General features: G+C 44.3%; 1 pseudogene; it reads right to left on the bottom strand.

The window, feature by feature from the left end:
- Positions 1 to 11,380: 11,380 nt before the first annotated feature.
- On the bottom strand, positions 11,381 to 11,498 carry LOC126238205 (5S ribosomal RNA; annotated as a pseudogene).
- Between the last annotated feature and the right edge of the window lie 308 nt (positions 11,499 to 11,806).

The following is an 11,806-nucleotide window of genomic DNA, read 5'->3' as shown; positions in this document are numbered from 1 at the left end:
GTCAAACTGTAGCCTTCATTCCTTCTATTCGCGGTAAAACCTAGCAAAGCTTAACTTGGAGAATCTTCCAGTATTAGTCAAAGCAGTGTGTCGCATTCACGCTGATAATCGTGCCCACATAATAACGTGTACAATCCATAAACATAGTTATTCCAAAGCGTCACGTGCAGATCCTTCATGAAATTTATGTCCGTCCCTTTCCACCTCAATAGCGCTCTGGTGCAACATTAAGCCACCGGCATATACGCCATTAGCATCTGAGCGTGTTTCTACAGTGATTTCCCGAAGGGGTAAGCGTTGAGGTTGGTTTCTGCAGAATCCACTTTCCATGCCATGTGAGGATGGCTTGATTCACAACTCTCTTCACTTACATCCATCACTGCTTACTCCCTTCATTTCTGAAGAATCAACATCGTGACATCGAGATGAAATATTGTGAACCAATGTGGTAAATTAGACATAATGACGACGTTGACTTGAAATAACATTGGCAACAGTTTTGGGTGTATTAGTTTGTGGCATTGATATACCGTTAAAGAACCTACACAATGTCAGTGCTAAACTTCTGTATTGTGACGCGTCTCTTAATATCTAGAAGTAGCGGTATAGAAGGACATTCAGCAGCGATGGGAAAGCGAAGTCCATCTGTTAAGGAAACCATATTGAAGATCCCGTTTATAATCATTTACTGTCAACAACAAGAGCATTTTTTGCCCAGGATTTGGTATCTAACACGGCAGTCTATGCAGCAAATAAACAGATTAGTGTTGCAGATGCAACTAAGTCAATAGTTATTGACGTGGTCTGACGTGGTGGGCAGGGTATGCTGTAGTCTAGAATACATCATTTCTTTCACAGGCCGTCAAAAACCTTGGAAAAATTAAAGTCTACAAGAACACAAAGTAAATCGCGCCTACACTTGCTAATAACGCTAGCGTGGGCAGTGCTGGTGGCGTCCTTGGACCTTAGGTGGATATGGTCTGGGGCACCCATTTGCTCACAGTCACAGCTGCTCGGAACCTTAGTGATGGTAGTTTAAAATGAACATAAACAGTCTCGACTGCAAGAAACCTTTATTGTTATGTTTGCCGGTTTCGGTCAGTTACTGACCGTCTTCAGACCTCATACCATGATGGCAGGCGGTGGTGGAAAACTGACCAGGTGTTACGAACTCCACGAACGTCAACTACAGTCTGAAGATTGGTAGTAACTGACCGAAACCGGTAACCAAAAAATAAAGGTTTCTTGCACGCGACTCTGTTTACATTCATTTTGAAGTACTAAGAAAAACTGCTGTTCTCCACGAGAAAGATCCTCAAAAATCATCTTACAAGGGGGGCAACGACGTTTGGAACGCAGATTTACTGCAGACTTCGTACACTCGTAGTACTCCATGAGGACAACAAAATGTGTAAACAGTAGCGCGTAATTCTCAAGCGTTATTGAGAAAATCGCAAGATAATTTCGGTCGTCAAATATATACCTGTGCATGGCCATTTTTCATCACGAAGCGGCGGCAGCCGAGTGGTTAGTGTTCAAGCCCCGTAATCACTGGATCGAGTCCCGTTCGTCTGTTTCTTTCTTTTTAACGCAGTCATTTTCTTTACTATTAATATTACAATTGATATAATTGGAAAAATACTTATAATCGGACGAACTTTTATAAAATTTACAATGTTATTTGTCAGTCTACTAATTTTTTTTATCACAAATAATATAATATTCATAACTATCGACTAGTAAACGACCAATAACATGAAGTGATACCGAAAATGTATGCTTCATCATTTGAGAAATCCCTTATACCTGGTAGGGGACCGAAACGACTTGTTACCTCCAAGTTTTGACCGGCACGGACGGCTTTCCAAAGATGCACAATTAATCGTCGCTTCCGACATTACAAGGTGCAGGATGGTAATTTTCGTAAAAACATGGAAAACATATAAAGTTAAACGGCACCAGCTGCATTGAATAAATGCTATGTTTCCGCATACGCAATATCTTTTGAGGTTTTCCGTGGAAAAACAAACCTCGTTAACATTTTCAAAAACCTGTCTTTCAGACGATAATTTGTAAGCAAACCATGCATAACGTAGTATTTCCTTAAAAATCGGCGCTGATAATTGGTTATGCAGTATCGAGTGTATATTAATAGCGTCTTCCGAGAAGCAATTTCTCGTTCTCTTTCGATTAAATACGAACAATTTTGAAGACACGGACAAGCATGCATTTTCAGTGTCACTTTATGTGTTTGGTCGTTTACTAGTCGATAGTTATGAATATTATCTTGCTTGTGATAATAAAAATTAGTAGACTGCAAAATAACATTGTAAGTTTAATAAAAGTTCACCAGATTACACGTATTTTTCCCATTATATCAATTGTAATGTAAATACACTCCTGGAAATTGAAATAAGAACACCGTGAATTCATTGTCCCAGGAAGGGGAAACTTTATTGACACATTCCTGGGGTCAGATACATCACATGATCACACTGACAGAACCACAGGCACATAGACACAGGCAACAGAGCATGCACAATGTCGGCACTAGTACAGTGTATATCCACCTTTCGCAGCAATGCAGGCTGCTATTCTCCCATGGAGACGATCGTAGAGATGCTGGATGTAGTCCTGTGGAACGTCTTGCCATGCCATTTCCACCTGGCGCCTCAGTTGGACCAGCGTTCGTGCTGGACGTGCAGACCGCGTGAGACGACGCTTCATCCAGTCCCAAACATGCTCAATGGGGGACAGATCCGGAGATCTTGCTGGCCAGGGTAGTTGACTTACACCTTCTAGAGCACGTTGGGTGGCACGGGATACATGCGGACGTGCATTGTCCTGTTGGAACAGCAAGTTCCCTTGCCGGTCTAGGAATGGTAGAACGATCGGTTCGATGACGGTTTGGATGTACCGTGCACTATTCAGTGTCCCCTCGACGATCACCAGTGGTGTACGGCCAGTGTAGGAGATCGCTCCCCACACCATGATGCCGGGTGTTGGCCCTGTGTGCCTCGGTCGTATGCAGTACTGATTGTGGCGCTCACCTTCATGGCGCCAAACACGCATACGACCATCATTGGCACCAAGGCAGAAGCGACTCTCATCGCTGAAGACGTCTCCATTCGTCCCTCCATTCACGCCTGTCGCGACACCACTGGAGGCGGGCTGCACGATGTTGGGGCGTGAGCGGAAGACGGCCTAACGGTGTGCGGGACCGTAGCCCAGCTTCATGGAGACGGTTGCGAATGGTCCTCGCCGATACCCCAGGAGCAACAGTGTCCCTAATTTGCTGGGAAGTGGCGGTGCGGTCCCCTACGGCACTGCGTAGGATCCTACGGTCTTGGCGTGCATCCGTGCGTCGCTGCGGTCCGGTCCCAGGTCGACGGGCACGTGCACCTTCCGCCGACCACTGGCGACAACATCGATGTACTGTGGAGACCTCACGCCCCACGTGTTGAGCAATTCGGCGGTACGTCCACCCGGCCTCCCGCATGCCCACTATAGGCCCTCGCTCAAAGTCCGTCAACTGCACATACGGTTCACGTCCACGCTGTCGCGGCATGCTACCAGTGTTAAAGACTGCGATGGAGCTCCGTATGCCACGGCAAACTGGCTGACACTGACGGCGGCGGTGCACAAATGCTGCGCAGCTAGCGCCATTCGACGGCCAACACCGCGGTTTCTGGTGTGTCCGCTGTGCCGTGCGTGTGATCATTGCTTGTACAGCCCTCTCGCAGTGTCCGGAGCAAGTATGGTGGGTCTGACACACCGGTGTCAATGTGTTCTTTTTTCCATTTCCAGGAGTGTAGTAAAGAAAATGACTGTGTTGAAAATAACTGACGAACGTAACTCGATCCAGCGATTACGGTGCTTGAACGACAACCACTTTTTTTAAAAATTTTATTTAGTTCTATATCGTTCGTTGAATTCGTTCAAGGCGGACGTCCGATGACACCCTTTCAGTTTTTTCGTTGATCCGTTAGCTCAGTTTTTGTTTCGGTTTTTTTTTTTTTCTTACAAAGGGTAGCTAACGCTCTGACCAAACACGCTGAGCTACCGTGCCTGCACCACTCGGCTGGCGCTGCTTCGTGGTAAAAATGGCCATGCACAGATATATGTTTGACGACCGAAATTATCTTCCGATTTTCTCAGTAACCCTTGAGAAGTACGCGTTACTGCTTACACATTTTGTTGTCCTCATGGAGTACTACGAGTGTACGAATTTTACAGTAAATTCGCGTCCCAAACTTCGTGGCCTCCCCTTGTTAGTGATGATCTTGTTGTTGCCGGTCACGACTTTTCAGAGCTACTCTTCTGGTGATTTACTTCTTTCTTCATATGCCTTACGCTCGCTTGCCCGTCTGTCTATTACGTTCTTCAAATGAAATGGAATTTCAACGCCGGAAAGTCTTTTTGCGCTACGCATGTTTTAAATTTCTTAGGAATGGAGTTTATTCCAATGAAAGTGCAAGCTGCAATAATTGAATTTCCACACCTCATATTTCACACCATATGTCAGGTTGCTGTTCTACTATTAGCCAAACAACATAATGCTTACCTCTGTTTGCGTCCTATGAGCAGTTTCAGCTCTTCATCAAAACTGAGACGAGTTCGTCCAGCAGTAGCTACAATGTATGAGGCTAAAGACAGAATTTTTGAGATGGTCTGAACTCGGCTGGAAACGTAGGAAATTCTGCTTCAAAATAAAAACTGGGTTTGATATGACAAGCTAACCATACCACACAAATAGAATACTTCGGTTCACTTAGTCGACTGACAACTATGTTGAGAACTTGAACAAAGTGTGAATACAATCAGACATCAGAATCATCTATATAATACTTTGTCTCCTACAACGTATCCTTTGATAAAGACTCAGAGGTAAACTCTTATGCCTAATTAAATAATCCTAAAGAGAAATGATACTAACAATGTCAAATGATGTTCCTGATAGTGTCCTGCCACATAACAGCTGCTAATATCATTACAGTTAAAATATTTGCTAGTTTACGTCAGTTCGGGTTAATGAACAGCAAAAAACTAATTCTTTTTATTGCGTCTGTGTAAAAGCAAAGTCTTGGCAAAATCAGTGTCTTTAACACACTAATTTTTTACCAGTCTTTCTGCTTCGTTAATTGTCTGTATGAGAAATATGTGCCACTAATGGGCTTTTTCTTCTTGTTGTGTCATCTGCACAATATAGATGTACGTTGCAATAGATGTAACTTTTTCCAATAATAATTGGCCTATCACATTTCAAACTTGTTTTCCTTTTGTAAAATGAGAATTGTCTTAATTCTCCCGTTTTAATTAAATCAGGAAATCAATTTCCGGCCGCTTAAATTGTGCTGGAAGCGGCTAATTTGTTGACGTAACGATCTAGCGCCATTTGTGTGAAAATTAACTACTTACGTGCTCATTCGTCACCGTTAATCCACAAAGAACGTTTGGCCTGAAGCTAATTTTAAATCATTCTATTACAGTCAGCGAGTATAATTTCATTAGAACCAAAAATAATCAGTGTTTACAATATTTTCAAATGAGAATAGTTGCAATTCCCTTTTTAATCGCATTTCGTGCGGATAATTTTGTTTCAGACCTTAAGTGACCTTATAATCTGGAAAATGTTTTATACTAAGTGAACGACTTCACTACCAGTGACTGAAGCTAAGTTTGAACTCGGAACCACTTATTACTTACTCTCAGTACAGGTAAATATAGTCAAGACTCATGGTCCTTTCCAGACTGTCTTTCAAACTCTTCTGACGTTTTGACCGGCTGTTTGATGTCCTCTTCAGACACACCCTTGGTCAGGCCATGGGATGTACTCATCTCATTAACTGCAGCTTTCTCCGGGAAGTTTCTGGCAGTCTTGACGTAGGCACCTGCAGTTGGAGATCCAGCTCACTCAAGACGGCTCGATAGTCTACCCTAGCTAAAGCTTGGCGTTATAAATTTTAGGATTCGATTATGTTCCGTGGATGCTACAGTTCCACAATTGTTCACTATCCCACTTCTTTCCACAGTCATTCTTCTGCACAATTCTCTTAAACTGCAGCCGGCTCTTCATCACTATTAAATTGCGATCTGGACAACACACATCAAAAAAGGTTTTGCATTACCTCGGTTCCGATCGTACCGGAACCTGCACAGAAAATTGGAATAGAGATCAACATAAGCATCATGTCCGACCTTTTTATTGCTAACGAAAACCAAACATTACACGTGACCTTCAGAGGTCGTGGTCTAGATCGCTGTACACACCGGTACCTCTAATACCCAGTAGCACGTCCTCTTGCACTGATGCATGCCTTTATTCGTCGTAGCATATTATCCACAAGTTCATCAATGCACTGTTGGTCCAGATTGTCCCACTCCTCAACCGCTAAACGGGGTGAGTCATGGCGTCCGTAAACAGCGCATTTCAGTCTGCCCAGGCATGTTCGATAGGGTTCATGTCTGGAGAACATGCTGGCCACTGTAGTCGAGCGACGTCGTTATCCTGAAGGAAATCATTCACAAGATGTGCACGATGGGGGCGCGATTTGTCGTCCATGAAGACGGGTTACGGCGCCTTCCATGACCACCTGCGGCGTACGTCGGCCCCACATGAAGCCACCCCAAAACAGCAGGGAACCTCCACCTTGCTACACTCGCTGGACAGTGTGTCTAAGACGTTCAGTCTGACCGGGTTGCCTCCAAACTCGTCTCCGACGATTGTCGGGTTTAAGGCATTGGTGGTTCCTCCAAAACATAATCCGTAGGTAGCGGTCATCCACTGAAATAGTAGCCCTTGGGCGACCTGAGCGAGGCCTGACAACGATAGTTCCTGTCTCTCTGCATCTCCTCCATGTCCGAACAACGTCGCTTTGGTTCACTCCAAGACGCCTGGACACTTCCCTTGTTGAGAGCCCTTCCTGGCTCAAAGTAACACTGCAGACGCGATCGAACGATGGTATTGACTGTCTCGGCATGGTTGAACTACACACAGCACGAGCCGTGTACCTCTTTCCTGGTGTAATGACTGGAACTGATTAGCTGTCGGACCCCCTCCGTCTAATAGGTGCTGCTCATGCATGGTTGTTTACATCTTTGGGCGGGTTTAGTGACATCTCTGAACAGTCAAATGGACTGTGTCTGTGATACAGTATCCATAGCTAACCTCTATCCTCAGGAGTTCTGGGAACCGGGGTGATGCAAATCTTTTTTGATGTGTGTATGCTCCTATGTACGCCATACAAGCCACTACCTGATTTCGTAATATCTGTCTGATCATGTAATACAACTGGAATCCTCCCATAGCTCGAGGCCTTTTCCAAGTGAATCTCCTCCTCCCGTAATTTTTGACAGTGCATTGGATGTTTTTAGCTGAAATGTATTGTAGAATTCATATTCTGCTGTACGTTTTTCCTGTATTACGTACCGTACTACGGTTTTCCAGTCCCCCATAATTTTTTTAAAAATTTTATCTCTGTTTACACACTGTATCCCGCATTAATGTCCTTACATATCTTCTGTATCTCGTGATCTTCCGCTTGTGATACCCATGTATATGTATGTCGGACTGGTTTGGCACCGATTCTAATGAGAATAACAACACCACTAAACTCTTCACAGTAACTCACACTCTTCGCTACTTACCTGCAAATGACGAAACGTACTCCCATTCTAAAATTTTCTGTTGCTATTATCATGTCCTGCGCTTTACTGACCAGAAATCCGTTACTAACTGATTCGCTAAGACTCCAGTACGTCGAATGATATTTATTCATTCCTCACATTACACCCCGCTATCTAGAAACCTAACATAGGCCACACAATCAAATTTTTGTGGATAGTAATAAATGTATGTAATAATTATTTGTTCCTGTTACTTATATTATAATAAAGGCTAATTCTACAAAAATGGTTCTACTGCAATTAAAAAATGGTTCAAATGGCTCTGAGCACTATGGGACTTAACATCTGAGGTCATCAGTCCCCTAGAACTACTTAAACCTAACTAACCTAAGGACATCGCACACATCCATGCCCGAGGCAGGATTCGAACCTGGGACTGTAGTGGTTGCTCAGCTCCAGACTGAAGCGCCTAGAACCACTCGGCCTCTACGGACAGCTACTGCAATTAGTTTCTGTCATTACCAAGCTACGATGAAAACTGTGACATAAAGATACTTCTCAGATGTGGTTGAATTTGTTACTGCACATTATTTTGATCTAACCTGAACCTCGTACTTTCATTTCGAGCGAAAATCCACATATCCTGCCTAAGTTCCTCGTTTTTTTCCTATCAGACTCCAACGCTCCACTCCATAAAGATTGCTATGCTATATTACTACAAAATTTTTATCATTGATTCAACAATAGCTTTGCATTTCAAATTCATTTAATAATGCCTTAGCATCTAGAGAATGAGTTAATTTTGGAGACAATGTCACTGGAACTGTCTAAACTTAAACTACAATCAAATTCTTACAAACATTGATCCTTTCGAGTGCTTCATCTGCAACTAAGATTCTTGTAGTTGTGAACTATATCCCAATGAGTACTTGAATCTTAGTTTCATCCACAGATATTTCAAAACTATGTGTTTTTGTAATTGAGAACTGTTATGATTACTTGGTCATCTGCAAATATTAAGTTCATCTTTGGCAGCTGTTTATTATATTTCACAGCCAAGCATCATTTACATTTGTGAATACTGCAGGTGGCACCTTGTCTGACATCTTGATTTATAGTTTTGCTTTCTTTTTCCTCCATTTACCTCAACTTCAATGTTCATTTGTCGATAAAAACATTTAATTGCACTTAGCATTTGAGCTGGGCGTTCTTTCTATACCATAGGTTCCCTTGTTACGTCTGGAGCTTCGAAATAAACTAAATTTAGGTCATTAGCGTTCTTTATTCTTAATTTAAGTCTGCTTTGTCTGTGCACTATATTCGATCGTACCGACGTCAGCCAAAACCATTCCTCTCTGCACCACTGTGTTAGATCTCGTGCGCCCGCTCACACGTGTATCCTCGCCTGTTCCAGGTAATCTGGGCGCCTGCATCCGCACAGCCACGTAATGTGGTTTACTTATTAGCGTCGTCCCTTGGTGTGGCTCTCAGAGACGTTGCACGTGCGTTACCCCTGCGTCATTAAAATTAATGAGCGCACAGCAAAGCACAGGAAATCCAGCCACAGCGGGCCGCCTGCTCCTCGGCACGTTAATGCACCAACAATTTATGAAGTGGTGGTTGCTAGTGTACACCGCCTCGCGCGCCGGTCCACCGGCAGAACGAGCTCGGAGCTCCCGGTCTCGCCGTGACACGAATTCAAAATGTGCTTCCGCCGGCGCACCGGTACTTGGTAATAAATAGATCTCGAGTGTTCACACACGTTCCTGTAATTATTTTACTTACTGTACGGATGTTAATATTCAACGCCCGATAGTTAATTTAGAGGCACCACTGTCAAAAAGTAAAACAGAAAATCTGTCAATGAAATCGAAAGTTTTACATGAGCAAAATACAAAATTGTGGAATGTATCATCAAAGCATTTAACCAAGGAATATTAGTAGAACGGAGAAAATCATGACATAATAACAAAGGAACAATGCTTGAATCGAAACAAGAGGATATGGTGGCCAATGCTTTCCACAGCAAGAAACAAAAGGCAGAATACAACGCAATTTCAACCAAGTTTAAATCAGAATACTTATTTCACCAATCTAAATGTACTCTATTTTTTTCTGAAAGACCCTGCTTAATACACTACTGGCCATTAAAATTGCTACACCACGACGATGACGTGCTACAGACGCGAAATTTAACCGACAGGAAGAAGATGCTGTGATATGCAAATGATTAGCTTTTCAGAACATTCACACAAGGCTGGCGCCGGCGGCGACACCTACAACGTGCTGACATGAGGAAAGTTTCCACAGATTTCTCATACATAAGCAGCAGTTTACCGGCGTTGCCTGGTGAAACTTTGTTGTGATGCCTCGTGTAAGGAGGAGAAATGCTTACCATTACGTTTCAGACTTTGATAAGGTCGGATTGTAGCCTATCGCGATTGCGGTTTATCGTATCGCGACATTGCTGCTCGTGTTCGTCGAGATCCAATAACTGTTAGCAGAATATGGAATCGGTGGGTTCAGGAGGGTGATACGGAAAGCCGTGCTGGATCCCAATGGCCTCGTATCACTAGCAGTCGAGATGACGGGTATCTTATCCGCATGGCTGTAACGGATCGTGCAGCCAAGTCTCGATCCCTGAGTCAACAGATGGGGACGTTTGCAAGACAACAACCATCTGCACGAAAAGTTCAACGACGTTTGCAGCAGCATGGACTACCCTTGACGCTGCATTACAAACGGGAGCGTCTGCGATGGTGCACTCAACGACGAACCTGGGTGCACGAATGGCAAAACTTCATTTTTTCCGATGAATCCAGGCTCTGTTTACAGCATCATGATGGTCGCATCCGTGTTTGGCGACATCACGGTGAACGCACATTGGAAGCGTGTCTTCGTCATCGCCATATTGGCGTATCACCCGGCGTGATGGTATGGGGTGCCATTGGTAACATGTCTCGGTCACCTCTGTTCGCATTGACGGCACTTTGAACAGTGGACGTTACATTTCAGATGTGTTACGACCCGTGGCTCTACTCTTCATTCGATGCCTGCGAAACCCTATATTTCAGCAGGATAATTCACGACCGCATGTTGCAAGTCCTGTACGGGCCTTTCTTGATACAGAAAATGTCCGACTGCTGCCCTGGCCAGCACGTTCTCCAGATCTCTCACCAATTGAAAACGTCTGGTCAATGGTGGCCGAGCAGCTGGCTTCTCACAATACGCCAGTCACTACACGTGATGAACTGTGGTATTGTGCTGAAGCTGCATGGGCAGCTGTACCTATACACGCCATCCAAGCTCTGTTTGACTCAATGCCCAGGCGTATCAAGGCCGTTGTTACGGCCAGAGGTGGTTGTTCTGGGTACTGATTTCTCAGGATCTATGCACTCAAATTGCGCTAAAATGGAATCACATGTCAGTTCTAGTACAATAAATTTGTCCCGTGAATATCCGTTCATCATCTGCATTTCTTCTTGGTGTAGCAATTTTAATGGCCTGTATAAAACGTGAAGCAGCATTAAGGGATAACTAAACTAAACTCCGCCCAAACAGTCCATGAAGGTCCAACGGCACCGACCGGCCGCCATGTCATCCTCAAACCACAGGTGTCACTGGATGCCGATATGGAGAGGCGTCCGCTCAGCACACCGCTCTGCCGGCCGTACGGCAGTTTACGATACCGCAGCTGCTGATTCTCGAGCAAGTAGCTCCTCAGTTTGCTCAGAAGGGCTAACTGCACCCGGCTGGCCAACAGCGCTTGGCAGATCGGATGGTCACCGATCCAAGTGCTGGTCCAGCCCGACAGCGCTGAACTTCGGTGATCTGACGGGAACCGGTGTTACCACTGCGGCAAGGCCGTTGGCCACTTATAAGGGAGAAGGAAACGAAATGAAACTTCGCGGATATGGTATGTGATGTTATTTCAGTGCTATAATCGAATCAAACTGAAAAAGAACTTGGCAATATGAGCTCGCGTATCAGTGTGACGTTTCATCACGCCTAGCCTGAATGCATGTACTGATTCGTTCTGTAAGGTGTCATAAATTCGTATCCTCCACTGAGAAAATCTGGCCCGCAATTGTTGTAAATGTTCGTTGATATCCTGCATACTGGCACAGAGACGAAGATGACGTTCGAGCTTTACCCACGCATGAACCGTCGGAGAAAGATC

This window comes from Schistocerca nitens, chromosome 2, assembly GCF_023898315.1.
Source record: "Schistocerca nitens isolate TAMUIC-IGC-003100 chromosome 2, iqSchNite1.1, whole genome shotgun sequence".
NCBI lineage: Eukaryota > Metazoa > Arthropoda > Insecta > Orthoptera > Acrididae > Schistocerca > Schistocerca nitens.
This window is presented reverse-complemented; position numbering and strand designations above follow the sequence as displayed.